This window comes from Cervus canadensis, chromosome 1, assembly GCF_019320065.1.
Source record: "Cervus canadensis isolate Bull #8, Minnesota chromosome 1, ASM1932006v1, whole genome shotgun sequence".
NCBI classification, from domain to species: domain Eukaryota; kingdom Metazoa; phylum Chordata; class Mammalia; order Artiodactyla; family Cervidae; genus Cervus; species Cervus canadensis.
The window spans coordinates 75,182,653-75,205,302 of record NC_057386.1 but is presented as its reverse complement, the minus strand read 5'-3'; positions in this window follow the sequence as shown (position 1 = coordinate 75,205,302).

Below are 22,650 nucleotides of genomic sequence, written 5' to 3'. Positions count from 1 at the left end.
TTTTTCATCTGTATATAATTAATAAAAAATGAGTTCTGCAAACCAAACAATATTTTTGAAATTCATGCATTTGGGAGTCTTGATTTGACCTCTTTGAAAATAGCCTGCAGCTCTGTTATCTGTTTGTTTCCTTGATTGGACCCCAGCAATTGCTCTTGCATAGAAGCTCTTACTGACTCAATAATGCTTTCTCTTTTGCATACAAATGTTCTATTTTTTTTTTCTGTCATCAAATGTCCATGTGATATAATCTTCAAATGTGAAGACTATGCTCATCCAGAGAGAGTTTAGTGTTTAAATAAAATATACAGCAAAGTTAATCTGGCATACATTTAATGATGTGTATAATTGTTATTGTGCTGCATGGTAATCGGGCATAAGTTGTAAGTTACTCATATCATAGCAATGGAGGCTCTATTTATAGAGAGACCGGCATTTTACAGTCAGCAGTGAGAAGGAGTTGAGATTGGGAAGATTGAGAACAGGAGGGAGCCTGTGAAAAGCCTCTTCCTGATCACAGGAGGACTGAACGTTTACCTGTTTTCTCATGGCTCTCTTACATCTGATCTTAAGGAAAGATACATAGCATCTCGGGGATTTTCCTATACTGATTTCCCCAGGATTTAGGTGGACCAACATGTCAATCTACAGTGGGGCTTCTTAAGCACTCACATGTGGGTCTCATTTTGAAAAGAGAAGACACTGATTAAAGGAGTAAAGTGCCAACAATTGTCAACTGAACAAGCAGGAAAAAAAAAACAACATTTTCTATATACTTGTCAGAGTGCGTGCTCCGTCACTTCAGTTGTGTCCAACTCTTTGTGACCCCAATGGACTATAGCCCACCAGGCTCCTCTGTCCATGGGATTCTCCAGACAAGAATACTGGAGTGGGTTGCCATTCCCTCCTCCAGGGGATCCTCCCAACCTAGGGATCAAACCTGGGCCCCCACATTGCAAGCAGATACTTTACCATCTGAGCCACTAGGGAAGCCTAATTACCTAAGTATACAGAGTGATCCTTGTGGCTCAACTGGTAAAGAATCCGCCTGCAGTGCAGGAGACCTGGGTTCGGTTCCTGGTTTGGGACAGATGCCCTGGAGAAGGAAAGGCTCCAGTATTCTGGCCTGGAGAATTCCATGGACTCTATAGTCCATGGGTTTTCGAAGAGTCAGGCATGACTGAGTGGCTTTCACTTTCACTTTTCACAGAGTGTTCCATAGTGAATAAAATGAAGCAATTTCTGCTTCACAGAGGTTATAGCCTGGTGAGAGAAACAGATAGTATACAAATATGCATGTAATGCTAGTTTGTGATCAGTGCGTTGAAGGAAAACAGCTGGTAGAGAGAATGACCAGTTGACCATGGTGAGAAGTACAGATTAGATAGGAAAGACCCCCACTTTGAGAAACTGACAAGAGACCAGAGGATGCGCAGACATCGGTCAGGCAAAACTTAGGGGAAGAGTGTTCCAGGCCTTCGGAGCAGGTGGGATGGTTCCAAGGTGAGAGAGTGAGAAAAGACCAATGGTGGCTTCCTTCCCATCTCACTCAGGACAGAAACCTCATCCTCCTCTCACCCACAACACTCTGCCACGTGTAATTCCCCATTACCTTTCTGACCTAATGCTATGGCATCCTTTTCTCTCTCTGATCTCACCTCCTACTTCCTTCCTCTTCACTCCCTCTGAAATAGCCCCCTATCTATTTTTCAAACATGCCAGGCAAGTTTCTACCTCAGGGCCTTTGCACTTGCCATTCTCTGGCTGAAGGCTCTACTGCCAGGTAGCTGCAGGGATCGTCTCATTTCTTCTGGATTTACTCACAAATCACTCTATAACACCTGCTGTGGCCTCCTTATCTAAAACTGCAGTTCCTCCTACACTTTACATTAATTTTCCCTGCTTTTAGAGTTCTTCTTAACACTTATCACCTAATGAAATATATTAATATATATATAACCATAATTATGTAACCATACACAACTATATATATATATGCATATATCATTCATTATATGATATATATACACATTTGGCTGGGCTGCATGGCTTGTGGGATCTTGGTTCCTTGACCAGGAACTAAGGCCGTTGGGCCGTTGTCACTGGGCTGTTGACAGTGAAGACAGAGTCCTAACCACTGGATCCACCAGGGAATTCCCTAACAAACAGTATATTTTATTCATGTATCTTATTTATTCATTGTCTGACCCCCGTGTAATGTAACCTGTGAGGGCAGGGATTTGTGTCAGATTTCTGCACTACAGGATCTTAGCTATTAGAATAGTGCCTGGCAGGTGGCAAGCATTCAGTACACCTTTGAATATTGAATGAATGAGTGGTTGACACTGCTTTTTGGGTGCACTTGGTTTGTTTTCTTCCCTGACTCATGGTATTTGCTTTAATTCAGTCCCTCTCTTCTCTCTTACTGGAGAAGGCAATGGCAACCCACTCCAGTACTCTTGCCTGGAGAGTCCCATGGACAGAGGAGCCTGGTGGGCTGCAGTCCATGGGGTTGCGAAGAGTCGGACACAGACTGAGCGACTTACTTTCACTTTTCACTGTCATGCACTGGAGAAGGAAATGGCAACCCACTCCAGTGTTCTTGCCTGGAGAATCCCAGGGACAGGGGAGCCTGGTGGGCTGCCGTCTACGGGGTCACACAGAGCCGGACACGACTGAAGCGCCTTAGCAGCAGCAGCAGCAGCAGCTTCTCTCTTACAGGTTTAACTTGCTCTGCATCATCTCAGGCTCTTTGCTTCTGCTTCTCCAACAATCTGACACATCTCCTGGGTTTTTAGATAGTGAGTCAAATTCTGTTCCTTCCTTCTTGCCTTTAATGATTATTTGTGGGGCAGCTGATACGGAGCAGGACCTTTGGAGCTCCTAGGTACAAAAGCCTTCCTGTGTTCCCCATTTCTTGATTACAGGAAATAGGCTTCATTCAGCCTCCGTGAACTCCCCTGAGTTCCAGCAGGCAGGTTCAAACAGAGGCTAATTAGGGAAGGGAGGAGATTCAGAGACAAGGGAGGAACAGTCAGGAAACAATAGGGGTAGAGTCCTGATAGGGTAATGAGTGCGTGCTCAGCCATGTCAGACTTTTAGTGACCCCAAGGACTCTAGCCTAGAAGACTTTTCTGTCCATGGAATTTCCCAGGAGAGAATACTGGATTGGGTTGCCATTTCCTCCTCCAGGGGATCTTCCTGACCCAGGGATTGAACTTGCATCTCCTGAATTGCAGGTGGATTCTTAGCCACTTGAGCCACCTGGGAAGCCCGTAGAGTCCTGCTTCCCCCTCAAGGGCTCTACATAACAATGTCTTTGAGCTGTTTTACAGTTAATCCCACCAGGTGGAAGAAGTTAACAGTGGCTGACCACCAGTATGTAGACCCCAGACTAGTTGCAACCAGAGGGTTGATGATGCTGACTCCCACTTACCTCACCACCAACCATTCAGCAGAATGTCCGCAAGCTGATCACATTTCGTTTGAGCCATTATGATAAAACTCCTCACTACTCCCTCCAGGTTAGGACACACAGTTTTGAGGGTATTAGCCCAATGTGGCCCCACTCTGCCCAGCAAAACAATAAAGCTATTCTTTTGTACTTCACCCAAAACTCTGTCTCTGAGAATTAATTTGGTGTCAGGATATAGACTTCTCTGGCTTCCCTGGTGGCTCAGACTGTAAAGTATCTGCCTGCAGTGTGGGAGACCCAGGTTTGATCCCTGGGTCAGGAAGATCCCCTGGAGGCAGAAAATGCCAACCCACTCCAGTATTCTTGCCTGGAGAATCCCATGGACAGGGGAGCCTGGTGGGTTACAGTCCATGGAGTCGCAAAGAGTCAGACACGACTAAGTGACTAACACTTTCACACTTTCAGGATATAGAGGCCAGATTCAGCTTCACAGGCACTATTCTGGTCATGGGGGATTTGATGACAAGGAAGACAATATCCTTGTCTTCACAAACTTAAACTTTAATCAAGAGTTTTTTTCTTCCCCAGAGATTGTTTTGTGACAAACACCTCACCCCTGACTCTCTGCTGCCTTTACCCATCATAAGGCAGTTCTAGCAGGGCATCTGCTGATAAAGTAAAGAAATGTGGCACAAACAAACAAGCAGCATAGGATGTAGGAGCCAGGAAAGAGAGAGGAGCCTGTCTGGTTTAAACACTGCAGAGGGAGGCAGAGATGCCTGGGCAATTCCCCCTGAAAGGATTTACTCGATTGGGAGAGGGTGGTAAGGTGAAGACTCTGTGCTGTGCTTAGTCACTCGGATGTGTCCGACTTCACGACCCCATGGACAATAGCCTGCCAGGTTCCTCTGTCCATGGGATTCTCCAGGCAAGAATACTGGAGTGGGTTGCCATGCCCTCCTCCAGGGGATCTTCCCAACCCAGGGATTGAACCCAGGTCTCCCACACTGCAGGCGGATTCTTTACCAACTGAGCCATGAGGGAAGCCCATGAATACTGGAGCGGGTAGCCTATCCCTTCTCCAGGGGATCTTTGTAGATAAATACAAGCTGGTCATCCAATTTCCCAGTAGTATTTTACTTCTTCTTTATGTGATCAGGAGGATTATCTTATTCTGAATTTGTTCTTAGATAAATTAGAATGGCCGCTGCGGAAGGACAGCTACACCTGTGTAGACCGTAAAAAGCAATGAAGCATTGCCATCCCAATTCCCATAAGCACATGGCTTTACAAAACTTGATTGCTCACAGGACGTACCATTTGAAATGCACATATTGCACACTCTAAATGACACACTTCCAATGTGGCAGATGCTGACAGAAAGTTAACTGAAAAATCTAACATCTTACGAAAAACCTGAATGAAATTTTTGGCCAACCCAACATTATGTAAGATAAGCAGACATACTCAAAAAGGAGATATAAAATATAGGAGCAATAAGCACTTTTCTATCCCTTCCCCCTACACACCTTTTCCCAATACATGCATGCACGTGCGCGCACACACACACACACGTGCGCGCACACACACACACACACACACACACACACACACACACACACAAACCCCTCCTGAAAATGAAAAAAGAAGAACTTCCTTCACAGGCTACCAGGAAAAAGCTTTAATTCTCTCCTGGGGCTTCCGATGTAGTGTCTGTCCTTTTAAATGAACCCAGTTTGCCCTTGTGAGCCTGAGCTGGGATTACTTAAAGGCTGTGCAAGGCCTCTGAGCTCCATCCTTGGAATGCTGCCAGGTCATTTTCTATCTGCCAGAAGTGCTAATCCTTGATCTTGGTGTGATTAGATCATCATCTTTTCAGATAATAATTTTTGTGGCTTTCTCCCCACATCTTTTCTTTAACAGTGTCCCTATCTTTCTCTCTCCCTGCCTCCACTCCCTCCATCCAAGCTTAACCTAGACTCAGCTCTGCTTTTTTCAGTGGCTGTTGGAGGTGGGGGCAGGGTTGGGAGTCTGGTTAGAATGGAAAGCACTGCTGCTGCTGCTGCTAAGTCACTTCAGTCGTGTCCGACTCTGTGCGACCCCATCCCTGGGATTCTCCAGGCAAGAACACTGGAGTGGGTTGCCATTTCCTTCTCCAATGCATAAAAGTGAAACGTGAAAGTGAAGTCGCTCAGTCATGTCTGACTCTTCGCGACCCCATGGACTGCAGCCTACCAGGCTCCTCCGTCCATGGGATTCTCCAGGCAAGAGTACTGGAGTGGGGTGCCATTGCCTTCTCCGATGGAAAGCACTAGTCACCTGCACATGTCTTGACTTTCTTTACTCACAATCTAAGCCCGCAGGATAATTCAAGGGCTTGTAAAGTTTCTACAAGTGTGAAGTGACTGTGTGTGGATGAAATGATTCAGAAGAAACACAAGGGGAGAAAGATTTCCTGCAGTTTTTGCAAAGGTTCTGTTGGATTGCAACAGGGTTTGCAGTCTGAAGGTTTTATCAAGACAAGAGACCTGAATGTTCCTCCCCGACAAAAATGCCAGCATTAAAAGTGACTCCAGGAGGATTGGCTGCCCTGAACCTTGGGAAGTTGGAATCCCAGGCACCTCATTAATGTTTCCATATGCAAAACCCAGGTTGAAAGTGACAAAGAGCTGGCAGAAAGCAGACATGTGGACAAAAATTATGGGATTCTCCAAGTGATCTATGAAGACAGCAGACCAGAATCTGGGCTTTGGTGATGCAGAAAACCGGCAACAGCAGCAAAATGCTTGTGCATGGAGAAACTCCAAGAAATAACAGTTTTCTACTGATATGGTGGAATGAAGCTCAAAATAGAAATTAATTTGATATATACAAAATAAAGAGGTCTGATGGCTCTGGCTTGGCTTTTTACCTTGCAGTGTTCTCATCCTTTCTTCCACTACAAAAACCCTGGCCCTCTTTAGAGGAATTATATCTTTTCCATTTGAGGAGATGTGATGACATTGTTGATCAAGTCTTCCCACAGCAAATCAGGGAAGGCACAAAGTTCAGACTAGACCAGTTAGATTCCTCCTCTTAGGACTTTGAGGAAAGTGATGCAAGCACAAAGAACTATTGGATCTGATTGATCTGTTTTAGAAGTCATCAGTTCCTGCCACCGAGATCCTCAGGGCTGCTCTGGGTTCTGCCCTTCACAAGTTCCGTTCTTCAGGTTTGTCTTGAATGCTGAGAACCTTCCTCTTCAACTTAGAAAGGCTTTTAGTAGAAATACAAAGTTAAAGAGAATTGGCATTTTGGTTCCAACTCCTAAAATGAACAGTTCTTCTAAGTGTTACACCATCCTACTGCACATGGCTTTGGATTAAGGAACTGGTGACGAGTTGCAGCTCTGGTTGGCCTCGACCCTATGCCAAGGTATGCATTTTGGCATCTGTTTTGGTCTCGCACACCAATTCTTCTTTTCCCTGAATCAGCCCAAGTGATTGATTCTTTCTACTCCACTTCTCCCAGAATCTGCTTCACAGGAGGAGGACCAGAGAGTTGGTCACTGACCCCAGAGCTCCTGATCAATGAGAAGATGCCGTATCATCTTCAGTATGTTCCAAGATGTGGTTTATTTCATTGATATCTAGTTTTTAGAAGATTAGCATGAACCCTCTTGATCAGTGGCTGATATAAAAAACTAGATTAAGTTTTGTCCTCAAACCAGGGTGATTTTCTTTCACCCTTTGGTGTCATTTCCTTCTATCTGAATTGTAGCTTTTGTTTGCTAGACAAATGCCATGCTAAAATTTTTATTTTACTGAAAATTATTCATCTTAAAATATTAGTGAATTCACAATTGCAACCCAATATAGAATATCTTCACTTTTTTGCCAAAAAGTTACTTCAAACATTTATCAATGTTGTTTTGAATCATTCCATAACAAATTTAATTTTATACTCTTAGATACATATTTTCTTGATTTTGAGTGTTTCCATTTCCTCCTTTTTTTTTTTTTGCAGTTTACTCATCAATATTTTAGTGTGATTGTGGTGGTAAATATAAACTACATTTTTTGTCAAACATAGAACTTTAGGCCATAAAGAATGAATTTTACTGTATATAAATGTTTTAAAATTGAAAAAAGCAGGTGTTTTTCCTTTTAAGTTTCTTGCACAAAATTGTAAATAAGGAGATAAAAATAAACTCAATATTTTGTTATCACACTTGAATGTCCTCTGGCCTGGATTATATCTGAGTTCTGTAAATAACGCATGAGGTTACATTACCCACACAAAAGAATATTGTTTGGTTGTGAAACATCTCTATTTTGTACCCAAATTGTTACATAGCTTACATGAGATTTTCTGGGGAGCCATAAATCTGTATATTCCAGTTTTGATAAGTGATCCTACTTAGATCATAATCCTTCTAAAGATATTATGTAGATGAAGATTCACCTCCTAGCAAACATTATTTACATGTTTTCCTGAAGGTCAGTCTTCAATTGTTTACAAGTACATTTGACTAGATCACCTTCCTCATTTCTTCTCTGGAGATGCCACTTCCCCAATTCCCACGTGAAAAAGTGGATGTAGTCCTGCTGTTACTTCCTTTTTGGAACTTTTTAAGTCAGAAACTCAACCTTACCAAGCCTCTCTCCCTCTTTCTCCCTCTCCCAGATAGATTCCCCCCACTCCCCTTATACTTTGGAAGATGGTCACCAACAGCTTCATCTTAGAAACTCCAGTAGAAAGAACTATTATCATTATTTGTTTCTTCATTTCACTCTCAGAATCCTAGGGAAAATAGGGATGGTTCCTTTTGAGGTCATGTGCCATCTCGCTGTTAGAGGATTTAAGCCCCTGGATCAAATTGAGTCAGGCAGTAAGTTCTGTTATTTAAGAAGAGAGACAGGAAATCTTCTTGGGAAGCTAAAAACTAATAGCACAGAGTCCAGTAAAATGTCAATCATTTTTGTCTTAAACACAATCAGTATTTGGTCAGAATCTTAGTATTTTGTTCATAAATATACTCTTAAAGAGGCTTCCCAGGTAGCTCAAATGGTAAAAAATCTGCCCACAGTGCGGGAGACCAGGGTTCAATCACTGGGTCAGGAAGATCCCCTGGGGAAGAAAATGGGAACCCACTCCAGTATTCTTGCCTGGAGAATTCCATGGACAGAGGAGCCTGGCGGGATATAGTCCATAGTGTAGCAAAGAGTCAGACATGACTGAGTGACCAACACTTTCATATTCTTAAAGATATTATTAACCATGGTATTTTTTATCCATGGTTATTAGGTGTAAGTTTAAAGTAAGACTTTTGTTTAAAAATATCTCACTAATATAGAATTATTATTTTTCAAGTTCATTTTTTGAAGGAAATTATACTCTTCTTTAAAGCATTCTGCAAATATTGAAAATATTTCTCAAATTTTCTATAGCAAGGCTTTCAAAATCAGTTTGTGAATTACACAAGAAAATTATTCTTGTTACTTCATAACAACATATTATATTTTAATGTCTGCAGTCAAATGTTTTATCATTAGCATTTGTCTTAAGAGAAGACCCTGAAAGTTATTAAATATAAAGTGACAAAAAATAATTTTGGAAGTCCTTGGGGATCATATCACTGCCAAATTAACAAACAGTAGTATTTTACTCTGCCACTGCAGACTAGTCCATACAATGGAATGCTGGATGTGGAGAAAACAGTGGAAATAAATCCTTAAAACAAAGTATGTTTATTTAAGAAATTTTTAAAATAAAATTCATGGTCTCTTTGGAAATGCCAAAAGATTTATTTCCAGTTTTGTTTCATAATATACATTTTGATGATATGACCACACAGTTGGATTTATCTTCAGCAGTAAATACACACACACACACACACATATATATAATAACCTCAGACATGCAAGTGATACCACCCTCATGGCAGAAAGCAAAGAAGAACTAAAGAGCTTCTTGTTGAAAGTGAAAGAGGAGAGTGAAAAAGTTGGCTTAAAACTCAATATTCAGAAAACTAAGATCGTGGCATCTGGTCCCATCACTTCATGGAAAATAGACGGAGAAACAGTGGAAACAGTGACAGACTTTATTTTGGGGGGCTCCAAAATCACTGCAGATGGTAACTGCAGTCATAAAATTAAAAGACGCTTGAGAAAAGCTATGACCAACCTAGACAGCATGTTAAAAGGCAGAGCCATTACTTTGCCAACAAAGGTCCATCTAGTCAAAGCTATGGTTTTTCCAGTAGTCATGTATAGATGACAGAGTTGGACTACAAAGAAAGCTGAGTGCTGAAGAATTGATGCTTTTGAACTGTGGTGTTGGAGAAGACTCTTGAGAGTCCCTTGGATTGTAAGGAGATCCAACCAGTCCATCTTAAAGAAAACCAGTCCTGAATATTCACTGGAAGGACTGACGCTGAAGTTGAAACTCCAGTACTTTGGCCACCTGATGCAAAGAACTGACTCATTTGAAAAGACCCTGATGCTGGGAAAGATTGAAGGCGGGAGGAGAAGGAGGTGACAGAGGATGAGATGGTTGGATGGCATCACCGACTCAATGGACATGAGTTTGAGTCACACCAACTCTGGGAGTTGGTGATGGACAGGGAGGCTTTGCATGCTGCAGTCCATGGGGTTGCAAGGAGCTGGACATGACTGAGCAGCTGAACTGAACTGATATATACATATTGACTGTAGATGTTTGCGTGCTCCATTGCTCAGTTATGTTTAACTATTTGCAACCCTTTGGACTATAGCCTTTCAGGTCTCTCTATCCATGGGATTTTCCCGGCAAGAATACTGAAATGGCCATTTTCTCCTCCAGAGGATCTTCCTGACCCAGAGATCAAACCAATGTCGTTTGTTTCTCCTGCACTGAAGGTGTATTCTTAACCACTGAGCCACTGATGAAGCTCCCTATAGATAGATACAGATATAGTTAAAGATGTATGGGATCATAGTACAAAAATACGTGATTATAATGTAAAGTGTGGCCTCTGATCATTCTGTGTAACTGACTGAGAACTAATTACGTCTTCATCACTATTTCCTCCCCACTCCAGTCTTTGCATAGACAAGGATCACCCTGTCTAATTTATAGAGAACTGAAGGCACTTCTCATCCCTCCTGAAACTTTCAGGGTCTGGTTTTTTTTTTTTGCATTTTTGCAAATCAGCTTGGGAGCACCTTCAAGGGGCGACTTTGTATGGTTTGGCTTCTGCTTTTGCCAAGAGTGCTGCTACTTTCTGAGGTGAAGAGAAAAAAGGCTCACCAAAAAGGACAGGTGTGGGTCCACCACCACCAAAACTCCCAGTAACCCCACCATCACCAGTAGCACCAGTACCAGTACCACCAGCACCAGCACCCCCACAAGTCAGCTCAGGTCTTCTTAGCCTCTAATTAGGAGTTGAGAGTAACAGAAATATACTCTCCCAAGAACAGAGAAGAAGAAAAAAACAAAAAATGTTCTCTAGACCTTCTCAGAGGAGTAACATTTCTGTTAGGAATTTTGGAAGGATGAGTAGGGCTCAGCAGGAGGGCAGGGGAGAGTGGGGGAAATAAGATCTCTAGACCAAGGAGGCAGGGCATTAAGTGTGAAGGTTCAGAGACTTCTAGCAGTTCACTGTGGACCAAGACCAGTGGCTTCAGGCCATGAAGTATCCTGGTTTGTCAAAAAATTTGGACTCTACAAAATCTGAGGACTACTTCAAATGGAGAAGCAATACGAGCAGACTGCAATTGGGAAATACCAGTGTTGCTGCAGCTAGAGGAGGGATGCAGGCAGATGGGGTTAGACCCAGGTTCCCAGTATCCTTCCTGTGAGAATAGGTGAAAAATGCAAGCTTGTTCAGGGGCAGGAAGGGAGAATGGAAAAGGGAGTAGACATGTAGGAGCTATTACTGATAACTGATGATCTACTGGATGTGAGGATTGAAAGGGAGGCATTCTTCCTGCTGCACTCAGGAAACTGCAAAAACTAATTACAATGATCCACTCACCTTGCTTAAAATGCTTTCATTGACTTTCTGAGGTTTTCAGACAAAGATGAAATTCCTCATCCACTCACCTTTGCATCTCTAGTACCGAATGTCTAGTAGACACTTAATAAGTACAAATATTCTTCATCTCATCTCCTTCTCCCTGGTCTATGACCATGCATGTGTTCTAAGTCGCTTCAGTTGTGTCAGACTCTTTGCGATCCTGTGGACTGTAGCCCTCCAGGCTCCCCTGTCCATGGGATTCTCCAGGCAAGAGTACTGGAGCAGGTTGCCATGCCCTCCTCCTGGGGATCTTCCCAACCCAGGGATTGAACCTGTGTCTCTCATGTCTCCTGAATTGGCAGGCAGGTTCTTTACCGCTAGTGCCACCTGGGAAGCCCACACATGCTATTTAAGTTGATCTTTCCCTGAGGGTGAAGAAAGATTTTAAAGGCGATACACTGAGGTTTTTGTCAGTGGCAGAACTGGCAAGAGCTCTTGGGACTCATAGTGACAACCTGATACACATTTTGTTCAAATAAGGTAGTTAGGGTAAATTTCTCAATAACCTATAAATTGTAATATAAAGATTATGATTATGCTCTATTGCACATTTTACATTTGCTGAGTTAGTCCTTGGTCTTTGGTAGAATAGTAATAAATGTTCTTAGGGTGAGAGATATGAATGTTCTAATCTCAGCATGACCATAAGCTCAGACTATTTATTATTTTAAATGACCTTTTTTCATATAAGTGAAACCCAGGGGTATTTTATAGTGTAGAATGTTGGCAAGGCCATCTGATATATTCCTATAAATGCATGCCCTGAGGCCTTTCCTGAATATAGTTAACCCATTTGGGATAAACATTCTTAAAATTATCCTACATCAAATAAATATTGACATGTTTTTAAGGTCATTTGCTACAAGACTAGAATTTTAACAGAAAGCTAGATTTGATGTAATTTTTAAAACCACTAAGTGGAATTGAAATTCATGGCATTTATTTGAGAGTATAAATATTAAGCATTAAGGAATCATTTTGAATTTCTGTAACTCCTGTCATACCCTAAGCTGCTGGTATATATACGTATAGGCTATTCACATACAACGCCTGTAAAATATTCTTTATATCCCATTTTTTTTCTAAAATGCCCAGAAACACAAGGACTTGAGATGATAAAACAGAAGATTCTTTTTTATTGTATTATACATTTATTCATTTTATATATATATATATATATGGGATAAATTCCAAGCTATTATTTATCTCTGTGCTATTCATTTTTTCCTTTCTGAACTATGCTTCATAGATAATAAAGAAAACAAAAAGACTGAGAATTGGGTCTGGGAGGACAAAATTAGAGAGGAAAAATAGTTTCTATTACTGAGATAGATGATGGATTTAGAGAGGCAGGGCAAAAGGTTTCATTCTTCTAATGAATATTTTTGTTCCACATCAAAGCACAAATATGTTTCAGGATTTGTGTGTGAGGGGGTATCCATAATGAGAAACATTTCTCTTTGGGAGCCAAATAGCAGGGAACATATCTCATCTCACAATAAAACTAGACACACGTTTTGTTTATTTGGCAAGAGAATTGATGATGTCTTTACATCCCACAGAGTAACCTCTTAATTTCTGGGTTTCCAGGAGCAATCCTAAATTCCCCATCCACCTCAGATCAGGCTTTTGGCAAAAACTGATTCTAAGAAATTGCTAGGCTTCCCAGTTTTGGTTGCTTGTGTGTAAGGGGGTGGGGGCAGGGGACAGGAAGTTGTTCAATTAAAAATAATTACTATGTACAGTTGCTGAAGAAGAGAAGAAATGGGTTTTACATCTTGGTTTTTAAAAACGAAATCATTAAGGCAATACCTTCATAAGATGATGCACTCTGTTTCCAGGCCCATGCATGACCACTCCTGGAACACTTGCCCTTTCTCCTAAGTCACCTTGAGTCGGCTTTGTTATCATTGCTTTCCGAAAATCAAGCACTGGAAGTGCCTTTCCGTCTCTCCCACTCTTACTCCTACTTAAAGCAAAATCCAAAAACCAAATTTGGGGGTTTAACGAAGATTCCCACAGTCAAGGCAGATCATAAGCTTTCAAGTGAGGCTGTCAGATGAAGAAGATAAAACATTTAAAGGCTTAGGTGGCGTGGGAGACAAAATCCTTCCCTCCCCTTGCAGAGGTGACCATGCTCGAATCCTCGGAACCTAAGACTATGTTATATGACCTGGCATAAGAGACTTGGCAGGTATACTTAAAGATAAATTATCTCAGATTTTCTGGGAAGGTGGGCTTCCTGGCAGGCTTCCCTGGTGGTCTAGTGGTAAAGAGTCTGTCTGCCAGTGCAGGAGATGGGGGTTCAATCCCTGGATCGGGAAGATCCCCTGGAGAAGAAAATGGCAATCCACTCCAGTATTCTTGCCTGGGAAATCCCATGAACAGAAGAGCCTGGTGGGCTGCAGTCCATGCATTTGCAAAAGAGTCAGAAACAACCTAGTGACTAAATAACAACAACAATCTGAATAGGCACAGCAGAGAAGCTGCTCTGGCTGGAGTCAAAGAGAGGCAGCAGAAGAGGTGAGTGACAGCCCTGATGCCTGTCGGCTATTGGAGCAGGCCGCATGGAAAACACGAGCACAAATGTGGGCAGCCTCTAAGAGTAGAGACCAGCGCTGGGGGCTGGCCATCAAATGCACAAGGATCTCAGTTGTCCAACCACATGGACCTGAGCTGAACCGACAAGCTGAGTTAGCTGTGAGCCACACTCCAGACCAATGAATGCAGCCCGCATGACTCTCTCATTTCGGCCTTGAGAAACCCTAAACAAACACCCATTTAAGCCTACCCAGACTTCTGACCTATAGAAGTTGTAAGATTAAAAAACAATAACAGGGCCTTCCCTGGTGGTCCAGTGGTAAGAATCTGCCTGCCAAAGCCGGGGACACAAGTTCAATTCCTGGTCTGGGAACCAAGATCCCACATGCTGTGGGGCAACTAAGCCCACACACCACAACTACTGAAGCCCACTCACCCTAGAGCCCGTGCTCCCAAACAAGAGAAGCCACTGTGATGGGAAACCTGAACACCGCAAAAAGAGAAAGTCCATGCGCTGCAACAAAGACCCAATGCAGCCAAAAATAAATGATAAATAAAATAAACATTAACTATAATGGCTCAGGCCAATCCCATCACTTCATGGCAAATAAATGGGGAAACAATGGAAACAGTGACAGACTTTATTTTCTTGGGCTCCAAAATCACTGCAGATGGTGACTGCAGTCAAGAAATTAAAAGACGTTTGCTCCTTGGAAGGAAAGCTGTGACCAACCTAGACAGCATATTAAAAAGCAGATATTACTTTGCTGACAAATGTCTGTCTAGTCAAAGCTATGATTTTTTCCAGTAGCCATATATGGATGTGAAAGTTGGACTATAAAGAAAGCTGAGCACTGAAGAATTGATGCTTTTGAGCTGTGATGTTGGAGAAAACTCTTGAGAGTCTCTTGGACTGCAAGGAGATCAAACCAGTCAATCCTGAAGGAAATCAGTCCTGTATCTTCACTGGAAGGACTGACACTGAAGCTCAAACTCCAATATTTTGGCCACCTGATGCAAAGAACTGAGTCATTGGAAAAGACCCTGATGGTGGGAAAGATTGAAGGTGGAAGGAGAAGGGGACGACAGAGGATGAGATGGTTGGATGGCATCACTGACTTGATGGACATGAGTTTGAGTAAACTTCGGGAGTTGGTGATGGACAGGGAAGCCTGGCGTGCTGCAGTCTTTGGGGTTACAAAGAGTCGGACACGACTGAGCAACTGAGCTGAACTAAATTGATAATGGCTCAGGCAGTAAAGAATCTGTCTGCAATGCAGGAGACCTAGGTTCAGTCTCTGGGTCAGGAAGATCCCCTGGAGAAGGGAATGGCAACCCACTCCAATATTCTTGCTTGGAGAATTCCTGAGGTTACAGTCCATGGTGTCACAAAGATTTGGACACAACTGAGTGACTAACACTTTAATAAAAAATAACAACAACAAAAACAACCTCCCCCCCAACGTTATATTAAGCCACTACATTTGTGGAAATGTTACAGAAGCAATAGAAAACTTAGAGATGTAGCTACAAATTCTAATAGAATATTTACTTCTACTTTTACTGTTAAAGTTTTGACAATAATGAGAGAGAAAAGAAATCAATTGAGAGCAGCTCTTCCTCAAAATTTATCTATTTTTTTGGTCAGACAAGTTTCAGTCAGTAAAAGAGAAACCATTGCGGGTATTTTCAGTAGGAAGGATTTAACATAAGGCATTAAGCACTTTAAAAAAAACAATAACAAAAACAAGGGTTGAAGAAACAAAATTGAACAAAGCCACCTCTCATGAAATGTGGAAATTGAAAAAACGACAAGAAACCACCGCTGATGATCTCAGTTATCTGTGGTACCAAAATGAGCTGTTCTCAGAATGACTGGAAGCCGTTGGCAAAGCTTCATGTCTACTGCTTGCTAAAGTGAATGCTTACCTTGCTCTGCAGGAGGAATAATAATGGTTTCTGCCTCTGTTCTGCTCTCTGAATCTCACGTAACTGGTGGACTCTAACCCAGAAACTAGGCTTCTAGCTCGTGCAATATAGAGACAAGAACAGAAGGAAAACAGCCCTGAGTGGCTGGCACATGGCTGTACATCATTGTTGCCATTGCATCAATACCCATGTGTAGAAAGATGAAGAAAAATGAAGCAGGAAGAGAAAAGAATCACCATCCACCAAAGCATTCAGTGACAAAGACTCAGACACAAAGTGAAATTGAAAAAGCTCCACTGTATCTGGATGGGTACCTTCACTCTTCATCTCTAGATGTTTTTCCCTGCACTCACACAATATGACATCATGGAATACTAAACGCTAATTCCATTTTCTCCTTTTACATAAAAGGAATGGAAAAATCTATAGAGATTGTGTGACAGTCCAAAACAAGTTGGCTGGTTAGGCACTAAACAGGGTCAAGGGCTTATGGAGTCTTTCTAGTCTCCCAACTTACAGTCAAGGTCTAGGAAATTTCTAGGTTTTTACCTAACTTGGAGGCTAACAAGTTAGTTTGTTATCGTGTATGGATGTTGGCAGAAGACAGAAGACTCTTGGATCAGGGACAGCGGAGTTTAGTCCTCATGTCACAGCAGTGGCCAGGTGTCAGATGGTCATATTGGTCCCCCTTGATTGTCACATTTCATAGAAGTGGTGCAGAGGGGCCAGCGGTCTGCTACGCACACAGTAGGTTTGTGTCATAGCCAAAGAACACTGCGCTAGAGGAATGCTCTGCTTTTTGTTCAGCAAATGGAAGCAAGCCTACTCTTTGTCCAATAAAACATGTTACCTCAGTCTTCAAGGTAGTTCACCACAAATATAACCCTGAGAAACGACACTGATAAAGAGTTTTGCATTCTTGACAGACTTGCAAGAATGTGCACCAGAGGGTCTGTGGCAACTCACCCCTTCTAACACCACTTATGGGTTTCCCTGGTGACTCAGTCAGTAAAGAATCTGCCTTCAATGCAGGAGACCTGGGTTCAACCCTTGGGTTGGGAAGAGGAGGAGGGCATGACAACCCACTCCAGTATTCTTACCTGGAGAATCCCCGTGGACAGAGGAGCCTGGTGGGCTACAGTCCATGGGGTCACAGAGTCGGACATGACTGAGAGGCTAAACACTACATTACTACTACTACTAATATCACTATCATTTAAAATATTTAATACTCACTATGTGCAAAACAATATATGTAATGTATGTAAATATTCTATTTCTGAAATTTAACCAATTCTGCATATGGTTTTAGTCCATTCATTTTCACTACCATATAATATTGCAGTGGGTGAATAGGTAACAATTTATTAATCCATTCTCCTGCTGATGAACATCAGGGCTGGTTTGCAGTATTTTGCTGTTATGCTACTATGAATCTTCTCGTGCACATTTCCTAGTATCTTTGTGCAAAAGTTTGTCTAGAGTATTTGATGAGATGTGAAATTATCTGATTATTAACAAAGTTAAAAATAACTTCTTATATTTTAGTCACAATTTGTGTTTCATGTCTATGAATTGCCTGTTCATATTTTTAGCTCATTTCTCTGCTAGGCTGCTTTTCTTTAAAAATTTAAATTTATTTTTAAGAGTTCATGATTTCATCACTGATTCATGGTTAAAACCAAATCTCTTAGTAATAGAAACATTCTTAATCTACACACACACTCCCAACCCCCTCCCCCCACCACTGCCAAAAAAACCCGGTATCTACTAAAACCTGTAATTGCAAACATCTTTTAAATGACAGTCTGATAAAAGCATTCTTTTTAAAATCAGAAACCAGAGATGCCCTCTATCTTGGCTTCTATTCAACATTATACTTGAAGTCTTATCTAACTCATTAAGGGAAGAATAGAAAATAAAAGATATAAGAGGAAAGGTAGGAAGAAAAAAATCATCAATCACAGATGAAATCATTGTCTACTTAGAAAAGCCAAAATTATTCAAGGAAACATGATTAGAAATGGTAAGAGAATTTATAAGTTGTATGGGCATGTTTAGAATCACAAATGAGTGATAAGTGTTTTTCTGCAGCCAGTGAGATGACAATATTCTTTTTTTCTTTAAGCTGTTAATGTGATGAATCACTCTTGTAGTTTTTTTTTTTTTTTTTTAGTATTTAGATCACTTCTGTGGATATTTGTTCATCTTCTATTGCTATCTCGTGCTTAGCTGATTTTAATCCATGCTTTGGACAACCTGGAGAACCTACACTGGCAATTCTTTCCTTCAGCAAGTATTACATTTGCTTTTTGTTGAAGTCCAGGCAAACCACCAACCTGGAGCCACATTTGCCGTCTTCAAGGACCCAGGTTAAAACCTGAGCTTCTGATTGAGCTCCTTGAGCTGATTGCTGGCAAGAGGCTTAGTCTCAGATGTGACCTGCGGGTGCTGGTTCTGGCCCTCAGACAAACATCCCTTTCATTTTAGCTTACTTTTTAACAAGCTAATTGCGGTTCCAGCTTTTTTTCTTTCCCAGGGAAAGGGAGGTGGTGGTGTTAGAGATTTTCCTTATTTCCTGTGAACTCAGCAATGCACTAGAAATTAAGTGGCATGCAAGATCTAGTCGTTTTGTACTGGAAGAGATTTTTAAAGAGCACTGTTTCCTATTTTGACCCGCATTGTCTTTTCAATCCACCCTTAAAGCTTTCACATTTCCTACCTTGTGGAATATAAAAAATCAAGATATGGCTGAAACTGCTAGTTTCCTGCTTAATATTCATTATCCATTTCTCCTTTAATAATTGACCTCAATTTTATTCAGGGTTGTAATGTGTCCAGCTGAAAAACTGTATTTGCCAATCTTAATAGCAACCAGGCTTGCTCATATCATTCAATTCTGGTCAATTATCAGAATCCAGAGTCACTGATTGTGTTTCAGGAAAACCATTGACAGAAGTTAACTCAACCTTGTAGGTCATTTTGACTTTTCTCCCTTCCTCAATTTTCCTATCTAAAAGGTTCTTTGAGAGCTTGGCCAAAAGAACTCCAAAGACTTTGGCATAAATTTTTGTACCCACTCTGAACTTCCTGTAACACAGAGAAAAACAAACTATCTTGTTTTATTCACTATTATTTGGATTTTCAGTTACATATACTGAATGCAGTTCCCTACTGATGTATTTCATATCTGATTTTGATGTAACTTTTAATTGTTGTCGTAACATATTTAAGTAGCAGTCTTTAGAAAAAATCACAGTCACAAATCCCATTTATTTTATGTTTGGTAATTTAAAGTGTTTTGCTTTATCATGGTTAATTATGGAAGCAGCTGGAGATGAAATATATCTAGGCTTGTTATTTCAAGAAATTTTTATTGAAGGTATAATTTGATCCTATTCAAAAAGAAGTGAAACTATAATTTAAGTCAATAGCTATTATCTGATATTAGATATGCATCTAGATTACCACATTTTACACTTCTAGTTAGAAAATTATCTGATTCCATTTATAATCATGCCTGGTTATTTCCTCCAAGTGCAACCATTAATGTACTTCAACTTTTATTACACTGAGTCTGTTTTAAAGGCATTGAAAGTTATCTATGCATTGTTTTCCCACTAATCCCCAAGTAGAAAAGTAATAGAATCAACTATCCCTTTAGCTATTCTCATTTATTTTAATATGCCTTAATTTTTTTGGACATCTGGTAACTATTGCCATGCAGATGGCTATATATTGGATAAAGATCACATTCTATGTTCAAAATTAACAGTAATTGACTTTTCAGTTTTGATAGATAGGGCCATATGACTTGGCTATATGATCTTTACTGTCAATATTTTAATTAATTTTTTAAAAACTCATTTAATTGGAAGCTCCACATTCAGGCAGAGTGGTAATAATGATTATTTCTAAAGCAAAGGGTAGAACTTAATCAGAGAGGAAACTTGACAAAAAGAGGATGCTTAGTTGATTTATGGACGAGTTTGAGTAAGCTTTGGGAGTTGGTGATGGACAGGGAAGCCTGGCATGCTGCAGTCCATGGGGTCACAAAGAGTTGGACATGACTGAGTGACTGAACTGAACTGAACCGACTAGCTGATTTTGAGTTGAGCCTACACATGATAACCTGTAACCATCCAATATGATTCCACTGTTTCCCATCAGTGCTCCCAGAGTCCTCAGTGCTACAAAGCCAGTACCTCACTGAATACCCTGAAGGACCCGCTGAAGACCCTTGTAGGCCTGAGGTCTCAAGGAGCAGGGGGTGGGACTAATGGATAAGAAGGTGCTGAGCCATAGCAAGGAAGCCAAGGAAGAAAGAACTCTGCACTAATTCTCTCCTCTGTAGAGGCAACTGTGCTAAGTACCCATACAGAGCACATACCTAATTGTCCCAGTGAGCCTTGTGGGGAAGGGGTTTAGTAACCTCCAGCCAGGGATGCTGAACTTTAGAAATGTTATGAAGTCCATGCTTGCTCCTATTTGCTACTCTTATTTCACTGTAAAGACAGCAAGGCAAGCCTTAAAATCAAACCTACTATTACTTGGAGGTGGGCTTCTGTTTAGGAATTCTCTTGTGGTGCTTTTAATTTTTATTTCTTCCCACTCTACTAAGAGACAAAGGGGACACAGGGAATTAGCCCTCCCATCTTCCTCTAGGTGGCAAGATTTTTTTCTTTTTTAAATTATGAAAGTATGATAACACACTTACAGGAGTCTGGAAAACTATAGAACAAAGTTACATATAGTTCCATTATATATTGTAATTCTTTTTTAAGTAGATAAATTAAGATTTTACTTGGAGTTTCAATATCAAACTCTAAAAAATGAATAGAATGAATATAAAGAAAAGTTGAAGGGTACAGTAGACCTGAAAAGCACCATGAACCAATTCAGCATGATTAAGATTTATACAATTTTCACACAACAGAATACAAATTCTATTCCAGTTCCCATAGAGTATAAAGTAGGAGACACTGGAACATATCCAGGGCCATAGAACAAGGTGCAAAAATTTCATGGGCTAAGAGTATTGAAATCCTACAGAATCTTTTCTCTTATCACTGTGGAATTATGTTAGAAATCAACATCAAAAGATATTTGAAAATAACTCACATATTTTCAAGCCCAATGTGACATTTATAGGTGGCAAGACTTTTTTTAACTTTGGTTTTGTACTAGGGTCTTGTCCCAGCTTTATGCAACAGGGTTACCCAATGTCCTACTCTTCTTGGCCACAGGGCCCTTGTCTCCAGGGTGCATGTTATTCGCTAGACTCTAAGTTCTAGGTCACTCAGGTTTTCACATGGGCCCAGCCTAACGTCAGCACTGGGGCTTGCTTACTCTCTGGATTCCCACCCTCTCTTTCTTCCCAGGCTCCTTGAACTTCTATGACTTTCAGTTTAATCATGCCCTGGAGAAAGTTTTCTTTTAATGTGTTTACTTTTGCTTTATCCAGAATCCAGAGTGTTCTGTCATTAGAGTTTCTTCAGACATCCTTCCAGAAACAGATGATCTGGATTTACTAAGAGAATGATCCTGACAGATAACTTGGAAGTCATATTACAAAGGTTTAGTGATTATATTGATGGATAGGAGAGTGTCTGGGTTCACTCACAAATTTCTGGCTTAAGCAGATCAGGGCACTGAGTTCATTGAGTTAAGACACCAGTAAGAGGGCATCAATTTGGACAGGAAGATGCTGAATTCAATTTCAAATAGGTATCATTTGTTGTGACTGATATGGTAAAATTTCAGCATTCTTATTTGTAAAGTGGAGATAACATCTACTTGACAATAAATTGTTTCTATGTGTATTAAATATCATAATGATTGTGAAAATCTTAGCAAACAATGAAAGACTATACAGGCATTATATACTTAGAAACCCTACTTCTCTTCTCTAACCTAACAGGTCAGTGTACTTGGAGATTTCCTTGTAATAACTTGGACCAGTGGATAACGGGGTGTGATAAACTGAAAAAAGGAGAAATAATTTGCTAGATGGTTATGGATGCTCTAAGACTTTTCCAAAAGACACAAGCCATTTGTTAAGGATCATTTATTGGAAAATTCCATGGACAGAGGAGCCTGGTGAGCTACAGTCCATGGGGTCACAGAGTTGGACTTGACCGAGCACACACATCCATTAGCCTAACTAAAAAATGTGATGCTTAAAAGAACTGAGGGGGCATCAGTCCTTCAGTTATTTTATGAAATCCAATCACTTCCCTCCTGATTCTTGAGGATAGATGGATACACAAAAGATAGATGGATACACAAAAGACACAGAGGTGTCTGAAATTGGAAGGTGATTTTCTGAGCTAAAAAGCAAATACTGGTTTTCATAATTAAAATGAAAGGAAGCCAAACTGAAAGCCCTTAAATGTGCAGGTTAAGGAATCTCGGAGTTCAGAAGCCCCAAACTATCTACCCCAGCACATTTCTGTGTTACAAATAAGTTGCAAGTGGGCCTCTATCTGGGCCCTTGAGTTGGAACAGAAATGGAAAATCCTCTTGCTTCTAGAAAAAATAAATTTGAGAGGTGCCTGTTACGAAAATGCAAAGAATAATTCTCTCAGGAAGATAAATGAGTAGGCATTTTTACCTTCTCACCAAAAAAGAAGAAAACGAAAAGGGGGAAAAAAGTCACAAAGAGAGTTACCTTTGGCAACAAATAGATCCACCCTGTTTACCACAGTGCCTGTACGTTCAGCTGCTT